This window comes from Prionailurus bengalensis, chromosome B4, assembly GCF_016509475.1.
Source record: "Prionailurus bengalensis isolate Pbe53 chromosome B4, Fcat_Pben_1.1_paternal_pri, whole genome shotgun sequence".
Classification (NCBI taxonomy): domain Eukaryota; kingdom Metazoa; phylum Chordata; class Mammalia; order Carnivora; family Felidae; genus Prionailurus; species Prionailurus bengalensis.
In genome coordinates, this window is record NC_057358.1 from 68,065,080 (window position 1) to 68,072,672 (window position 7,593).

The 7,593-nt window shown below is 39.2% G+C and overlaps 1 non-coding gene across 1 annotated transcript; it reads left to right on the forward strand.

The window, feature by feature from the left end:
• The first annotated feature begins 542 nt into the window (after positions 1-542).
• On the forward strand, positions 543-763 carry LOC122474081. Its single transcript, XR_006294782.1, has one exon. It is a non-coding gene; the product is annotated as a small nucleolar RNA U3 (small nucleolar RNA).
• The last annotated feature ends 6,830 nt before the right edge of the window (positions 764-7,593 follow it).

Sequence of the window (7,593 nt, forward strand, 5' to 3'; positions counted from 1 at the left end):
CGGTTTGCGGGTTCCAGCCCCACGTCGGGCTCTGTGCTGATGGCTCAGAGCCTGGAGCCTGCTTTGGATTCTGTGTCTCCTGCTCTTTCTGCCCCTCCCCCATTCATGCTCTGTCTGTCTATCAAAAGTAAATAAAATGTTAAAAAATGTATATGGCCTGTCATGGATATTAAAAAAAAGAATCACATGTCACAATTTTTATTAATTAGTATAAAATATCTGTTGAGCACATACCATGTGCCATGGACCATGCTAGCACTGGGAAGATAGTAGTGAATAAGACAGCCAACGTTCTTGTCCTCATGGAGCCTACATTCTACAGGGAGAGAAAGAAGATACACAGACAAACATTTAAATACCAAATATTATTTCTCACAGTGAAGTGCTATGAAGGAAAAAATAATAGTGTGATATGACAGAGAATCTGAATTAGGGGATACATGTTGGGAGTGTTACAGGGGTCTTTTGTGAGAGGTGACACTTAAGATTAGACTTGAAAAACCATAGAAAGCCAATCATATGGAGAACCAGGAGAGGAGTATTAGAAAAAAAGCAGGGATCATTTCTATAGTTTGTTACTAGAGAAGTTTCTCTGAATGTAGAGTGCCTGAAACCATGGGGGGGGTGGGGTGGGGGGTGGGTGCAGTGTTCTCTCCTGAGCATGAAGTTGGCTGTAGGTGTTGTTCCTGCCACCGTCTATTGCCATTGATGATTGTTCTTGTCCTCCGTGGGAGTAAGAGGGAGAGGATGCAGTCTGGGTGGAAAAGAAAGAAAGAAAGGAACAACAAACTGAGTTTGGTTTGAGATGAGACCAGAGAAATAGGGAGGAACCAGACCGTTTATAATGGGAAAGTTGGACATTCAAACTCTAATGCAAGGTCTCTGTAAAGTATCATTTGGGCACGTGATCTAAACTGATTCCTGTTTTTAAATGATTACTCTGGATGATTTGACAAATAGCTGGGAATGGAAGGTGAGAGACCAATGATCAGGTTACTGCACTAGTCGTAGAAGAAGGGAATGGTAGCTTTAGTCAGAGTGGCAGCACTGTGATACATTAGAATATGATCGGGAGGATGGTTAATGGATATTAATCAATAGAGGGGCAACTCGGTGGCTCAGTTGGTTTAGTGTCAAACTTCGGCTCACATCATGATCTCATGATTCCTGAGTTTGTGTCAGGCTATGCGCTGTCAGTGCAGAGCCTGCTTTGGATCCTCTGTCCCCCTCTCACTCTGCCCCTCTCCCACTTGGATTCTCTCAAAAATAAATAAACATTTTTTTTAAAAAAGAAGTTATTAAATAAGTTAAATCAGTTAGTGAGGAAAAGGGGAGAATGGAGGATGACCTCTACATTTTGGAGCTGATCATCTGATTGAATGTTGGGAAAAGAATCTAAACAAATTGGCATTTAATGTTGCAGCATTTGTTGCTGATACACTGTAGCGTGGTCACAGAAGGAGAAAGGAGGAATGAGAAAAAGCTAAACAGGGGATCGGTGGGAAGTTTCCATTTTCTTCTGTTGCACCTGCTCAAATTTACAGTTGAATTTCACCGTGTCGTCAGGATTCAGCTGATGGCCCAGGGGCAGTTGCTACTGCTGTAACATGCCCAGTCACGTCATCACCAAGTCTTCTCTGAGAAGTAACAGGTAAGATGAGACTTGAAAAATCGTAGAAATCTCATCACAGAAGAACCAAGAGAAGAACCTTTTAGAAAAAAGGAACAGCACTGAGTTTGGCATTCGAGGTCAATCAAGGCCAATGTGGGCTGGGGCATAGTGAGCAAAGAGCTGAGTGGTTTGAGGTAAAGTCAGACAGGTAGGCAGGAGCCAGACCATTTGTAATGGAAAAAGAGTTGGACATTCAAAATTGCAATGCGAGGCCATTATGGAATTTTAAATGTGGGGAGGACTATGACAGGAGGAGACTCAGAGTGAGAGGCCATCCCAGGATGGAGTAATCCTGTGTCCACAACCTTGGATTTTCCTTTCAATTCTGTTGACCTCTGCAAGCATCCTCTCCAAAGAATTGTGCAACACATGAAAAACTCCAGGCTTTCCTATCATTTTCAAGCCTACACTCTAAATGAACCACTCTTTTTCCTTTTGTAGACAACCTGCCCTATGTCCTATTTCTTTGAGTTCATTCTAGAAATTTGCTGCTCAACAGAGGACTTCTTGGGAGTATAAGAACTACCCACTTAGGGGCGCCTGGATGGCTCAGTCCATTGAGCGTCCGACTTTGGCTCAGGTCATGATCTTGCGGTCTGTGAGTTCGAGCCCCGCGTCGGGCTCTGTGCTGCTGACAGCTCAGGGCCTGGAGCCTGCTTCAGAGTCTGTGTTTCCCTCTCTCTCTGCCCCTCCCCCACTCATGCTATGTCTCTCTCTGTCAAAAATAAATAAACATTAAAAAAATAAAAAAAAAAAGAACTACCCAGTTAACCTAGATTGACTAATAAAGTTGTAAACAGCAGTAACAGCATAGAAAATATTCAGGTATTCAGGTCAACTGGAAAGGGGGGGTGAGCAGTTCCTAGTCATGTATACATGATTGATATACATTTAAAAAAATATATATCAACTTTCTTCAGGTAGGCAACCAGCTGGAGAGGAATCCAGGCTTTGAGCCAATTTTATTGCAATGTCAAATGGTACAGATTTTTGGAAAAATGAATGACTATGTCCACATAAAGGTTAAAGTAAACTTTCTTTTAAGTAGTGCTTCCAATTTGATAATTGGATAGCAGCAGAAAGCTCAGACTTATTGGCAGTAGGTAATACTTCATTCTTAAACTGTACTCTGTTTTCCTTATGTGCTGTTTGTGCTGCATGTTCCTCCTACTATTACTGAACACCCAAGGGAAGGGCAGGACTAATGGAATGGCATTTCTGACCCCTTTTCTTCAGAAACAAGCAAGAATTCAGAGTCCCAAAATTTGAATTTTACATATTCTCTAGTTGTCCAGATGGATTTATAATTTTCCATGTTTTTATCAGCAAATTGCCATATTTCTTCATAATGAAGCTTCAAGTTTATACCCCATTAAGGTAAAAAGTGATATATTCTTTTCATTGCTTTTTATTTGTAATGAAGAGAGATATACCAACAAATGCATACAATAAAATGTAATAGAATGATAAATTTATGTGTAAAGTGTAGAAGTGCACAAGTGGCCGTGACTGTATGTTGTTATAAGAGAAGAATTTGAGTTTCACAAAATAAATACCAGCTAACAGTGTTTTAGAGGATAAACAAGAGTTCACCTGGCTGCAAGCAGGTAGGGAGGAGGGAAGAATAGATCCCAGGTTGAGAGAACAAGTGTGAAGACAGAGTCAAGCAAAAAGCATGGCATTATGGGTGCTCTTTCTGGGGGTTCTTTTTCACAGGCAACAAAGATTTATCGAGTACCTATCATACCCCATGGACAGGCATGTGATGATAAGTAAGCACACAGAAGTGAACAAAAGAGTCAGTTTAAACCACAGTGGAGCTTAAATTCTAAAGGGAAGATAAGGTGGCCATATTCTATAAGACAGTCAAGAAATCAAATGAGTACAAAAAATATGTAGCACAGTAGCTGATGAAAAGCATCATGGAGAAATATGGAGGAAGTTAAGGAAATGGGAGTTCTGAGGTGGGGCATATTGATTTTAAGTGAGATGATCAGAGGGAGGCTGATTGAGAAGATAACATTTTAATAAAAATCTGAAAAAGTTCACGCTGGAATTGAGGAAGAGTATTTCAGGAAGGGAGGCCAGCAAGTATAAAAGCCCTATGATTAGAGTGTACCTCATATAAGGAATAGCAACAAGGCCAATGTAGTTTCCAGTCTGTTTTTTGTCTTCTTTATGTTTATGCTTTAATCATAATCAAATCTCAATTATTGAGCATGCCTTGCTATTTTACATTATATTTTTCACACTTTTTTCTAACTAGGAACATTGTCTTCAGTTCTAGATACTGACAATTCTTCCTGTAACAATATACCTAGATATCATCTCTATTTCCTTTTTCTCTCTCAGATATATTAAGTTTCTGTTTTCATAATGTTCCTTTGTAACTTATAACAAGGTAATTATTTCAGTTTTGGACATTTTGAGTTTGATATGATTTTGAATAATTGAAGAACAGAAATTAAGTGGTAAATTAATAATATCACACAATAATTTGCTAATTTCTGGGTAGATTTCTTTCCAACTATTATCTCTTCTAGTTTGTCATACATTTATATAATGAGCATGTATGATTTATTAAATTGTGTTCAGTCATCCAGGAAACATTATAGGATGAAGATTTGTGTGTATATAATTTATTTGGGAAAATACCCATCATGGACAAATTTTCCTTTTTGCCCTTGAGCATAACTATAATAGCAGTTTTAAAATCTTAGTCTCCTAACTGTAATATCTGCCTTTACTCTGAAGTATGAATCTCACTTGTTTTTTTTTTTGTTTTTGTTTTTGATTTTGTTTTTCTTTTTGAGAGGCAGGCAGTGGCAGGGGGAGGCAGGTAGGTATAGTAATTTTAGATTATATCCTGGAAATTGTGATGAGACATTAAACAATTTTTTATGTTTATTTATTTATTTTGAGAGAGACAGAGACAGTGTGAGTGGGGGAGGGGCAGAGAGAGAGGGAGAGAGAGAGAATCCCAAGTAGGCTCCACACTGTCAGTGCAGAGCACGACGCGGGGGTTGAACTCATGAAACCTAGAGATCATGACCTGCGTCGTATACTTAACCAACTGGGCTACCCAGGTGCCCCGCGATTATACATTTAGTGATTTTTGGATTCTGTTGTGTCTTTTTGAAGAGCATGAATATGTTTCATTTTTTTGTTTATGTTTTATTTATTTTTGAGAGACAGCATGAGCGGGGGAGGCACAGAGAGAGGGGTGGGGGACAGAGGATCTGAAGCAGGCTTTGCAGGGACAGCAGAGAGCCTGATGAGGGGCTCAGACTCATGAACTGTGATATCATGAACTGAGCCAAATCAGATGCTCAACACACTGAGCCACCCTCTTTGTTTGTTTATAAGGCAGTTAGCTAGGATATCCTCCAATTCTGAATTCTCTCTCCTCTGTGCAGTTGAAATCTTTCCTAAATTCTCATCCTAGTTTCCTGTGGCTGCTGTAACCAATTACCACCACAACAAAACAATTGCATTTATCCTCTCACTTAAATCCACAAAAGGTCTTAAAACAATAAATAATATTCTCTCACCACTGTAGAATCCAAAATATCTAAACTAGCATCACTGGGCCAAAATCAAGGTGGCCCAGCATGGCTACACTCCCTCCAGTGGCTCTAGGGAGAATCCATTCCTTGCTTCCTCCAGATTCTGGTGGCTGCGGGGGTTCCTTGGCATATGGCTGCATCACTCTAATTTTCAAGGCCAGCATCCTCAAATCTCTCTCGGCTCTGTCTTCATTCACATCACCATCTGCTTTGTGTATAGTAAAATCGCTCTTTGTCTGCCTCTTACAAGGATACATGTGATCGCATTTAGGACCTGGTTGGATAATCCAGGATAATCTCAGGATCTCAAGATCCTTAATCACTTCTGCAGAGACTTTGCCATATAAGGTAACATTCACAGGTTCCAGAGAGTCAGGGGTCATTGTTCATCCTACTACAATTCTTTAAACTTTATCTATACTGTTTGGGATCTATCCTGTGTATATATAGTTTAGGAGTCAGCTTAAAATCTGAGTACAGGGGACATGTACCAAAGATGCAAAAATTGGCATTATAAACAAAGCCTCAACATATCACTAAAAGTTGAAATCTTTTTAGAGTATTTTTCTGACAAAGATAAAATCAAACTGAGATTTTGAAACAGAAAGATAAGTAGAAAACCTTAAGTGGCTCTCAATTAAATGATGTACTTCTAAATTATCATTGGACTAAAAAAGAAAAGCAGAGTTCAGAAATTATTTAAACTGACTGATAATAAAGATAAGACATAGTAAAACTTGTTAGATACACTAAAGCAGTGCTTAGAGAAAACAGTGTAGCCTTAAAGGCGATACTAAAAAAAGATGAAATGCTGAAATATTAGTGGCATCAATTCCCACTTCAAGAATAGAGACAAGGAACAAAGCAAAACTAAGTAAGAGGAAGGAAATAATGGAGATAAGAGTGGAAATCAATAAAATAGAAGACATATACACATTACAGAAAAATTAAAAAGCCAAAATTAATATTTGAAATGATTAACAATATTTCTAAACACTGGAAAACAAGGGGAAAACCGCATAATTTATCAACATAGAAAATGAAAATTGGAAAAAAAAGAAAATGATAATTGGATTATAAATACAGATCCAATATATATTAAACACACACAAAAAAAGGATTTTATGAACAACTTTAGTCCAATAAATTTGAAAATTTTGGTGAAGTGGAAAATCCTTTCCTCTGTATCTTTCCCCTTGCTTCTTTTGGTTGTTTTGGGGGATAGGAGGTATATTTGGGTAGATGACCTTTTATAAAGATGCTGATACCATATTATTAGCAAATAGTTTTGCATCACTCTGCTGTGACACATTATAGCATAGCAACTGAGGATTCTGTCCCTACCCTCTCAGCTATTTTCTAGTTCAGAGTGGAACAAAGGTCTTCTGTTGTCTCATCCCATGTCCACTCCAGATGTGAAGGTATGCATCATTTCAAGGACATACTCAGTAAATGAAATTTTCAGTGTTAGTGGCTGTTAGGAGAGAAGGGAAAGGACATGTTAATTAAGGTTGACAGTGGAGTTCACTAATAATAACTGACTGCTTACTCTCCGTGAATAACAGAGACCAAGCTACAATTTAACAATTGAATTGAGCATCGTCCTTCCCCATGAGTTTCAGGAGGTGAAATAAATTGGAGGACATATTGGCTGACTAAGGGGTAACATGCCTTTTTGTTATATCACACATTGGTTCCTATTATGCAAATGGGGCAATTTTAAGGAGACACAGTGGATTCTCCTGTGAAACAACGGAATCTGTGTGAAGATATCCTTGCAAATATCGGCATGTGGCTTTCTATAAATCTGCCCTTTTGGTGCACAGCAGTCATTGACAAAACAAAAGGAATTCTAATCTTACTGTTAATCTCCAAAAATACTGCAGTAGCCCGGGGCTAAGTAGCAAGCTGCTGCTGTGGACTGTATTTCCAGTATGCAGTATTTGAAAACTATCTTCTCAGCCTCTTCTGCCAGCCACATGGTACAGTGTGCGTGTGTGTGTGTGTGTGTGTGTGTGTGTGTGTGGCTGCGCGTGTGTGTGCATCGCTTTGCAATCATTCCCTATTGGCTATGTGAAAGCTAGGTCAGTGGGCTGATGTGATCTTCTTTGAGACGCTGCATACTGGGTTTAGCATGACTCTGTTCATACTAGTGGGCAGAGCCTCTGCTGTCTTTCTGCTGTGTTTAGTTTGAAATTTCTATTGGAAAAGCCCCTTTTTTCTCATTCTCCCCCTTCTTTGCTACAACAGGCTATGCTAGCAACTGTTCTGGGAAGCTTCGGAGTGAGGAAATGGTGGGTGGAGCAGAAGAGAAAGAAAAGGAATACATGCTGTGGAACACTGTACTGCTGCTAT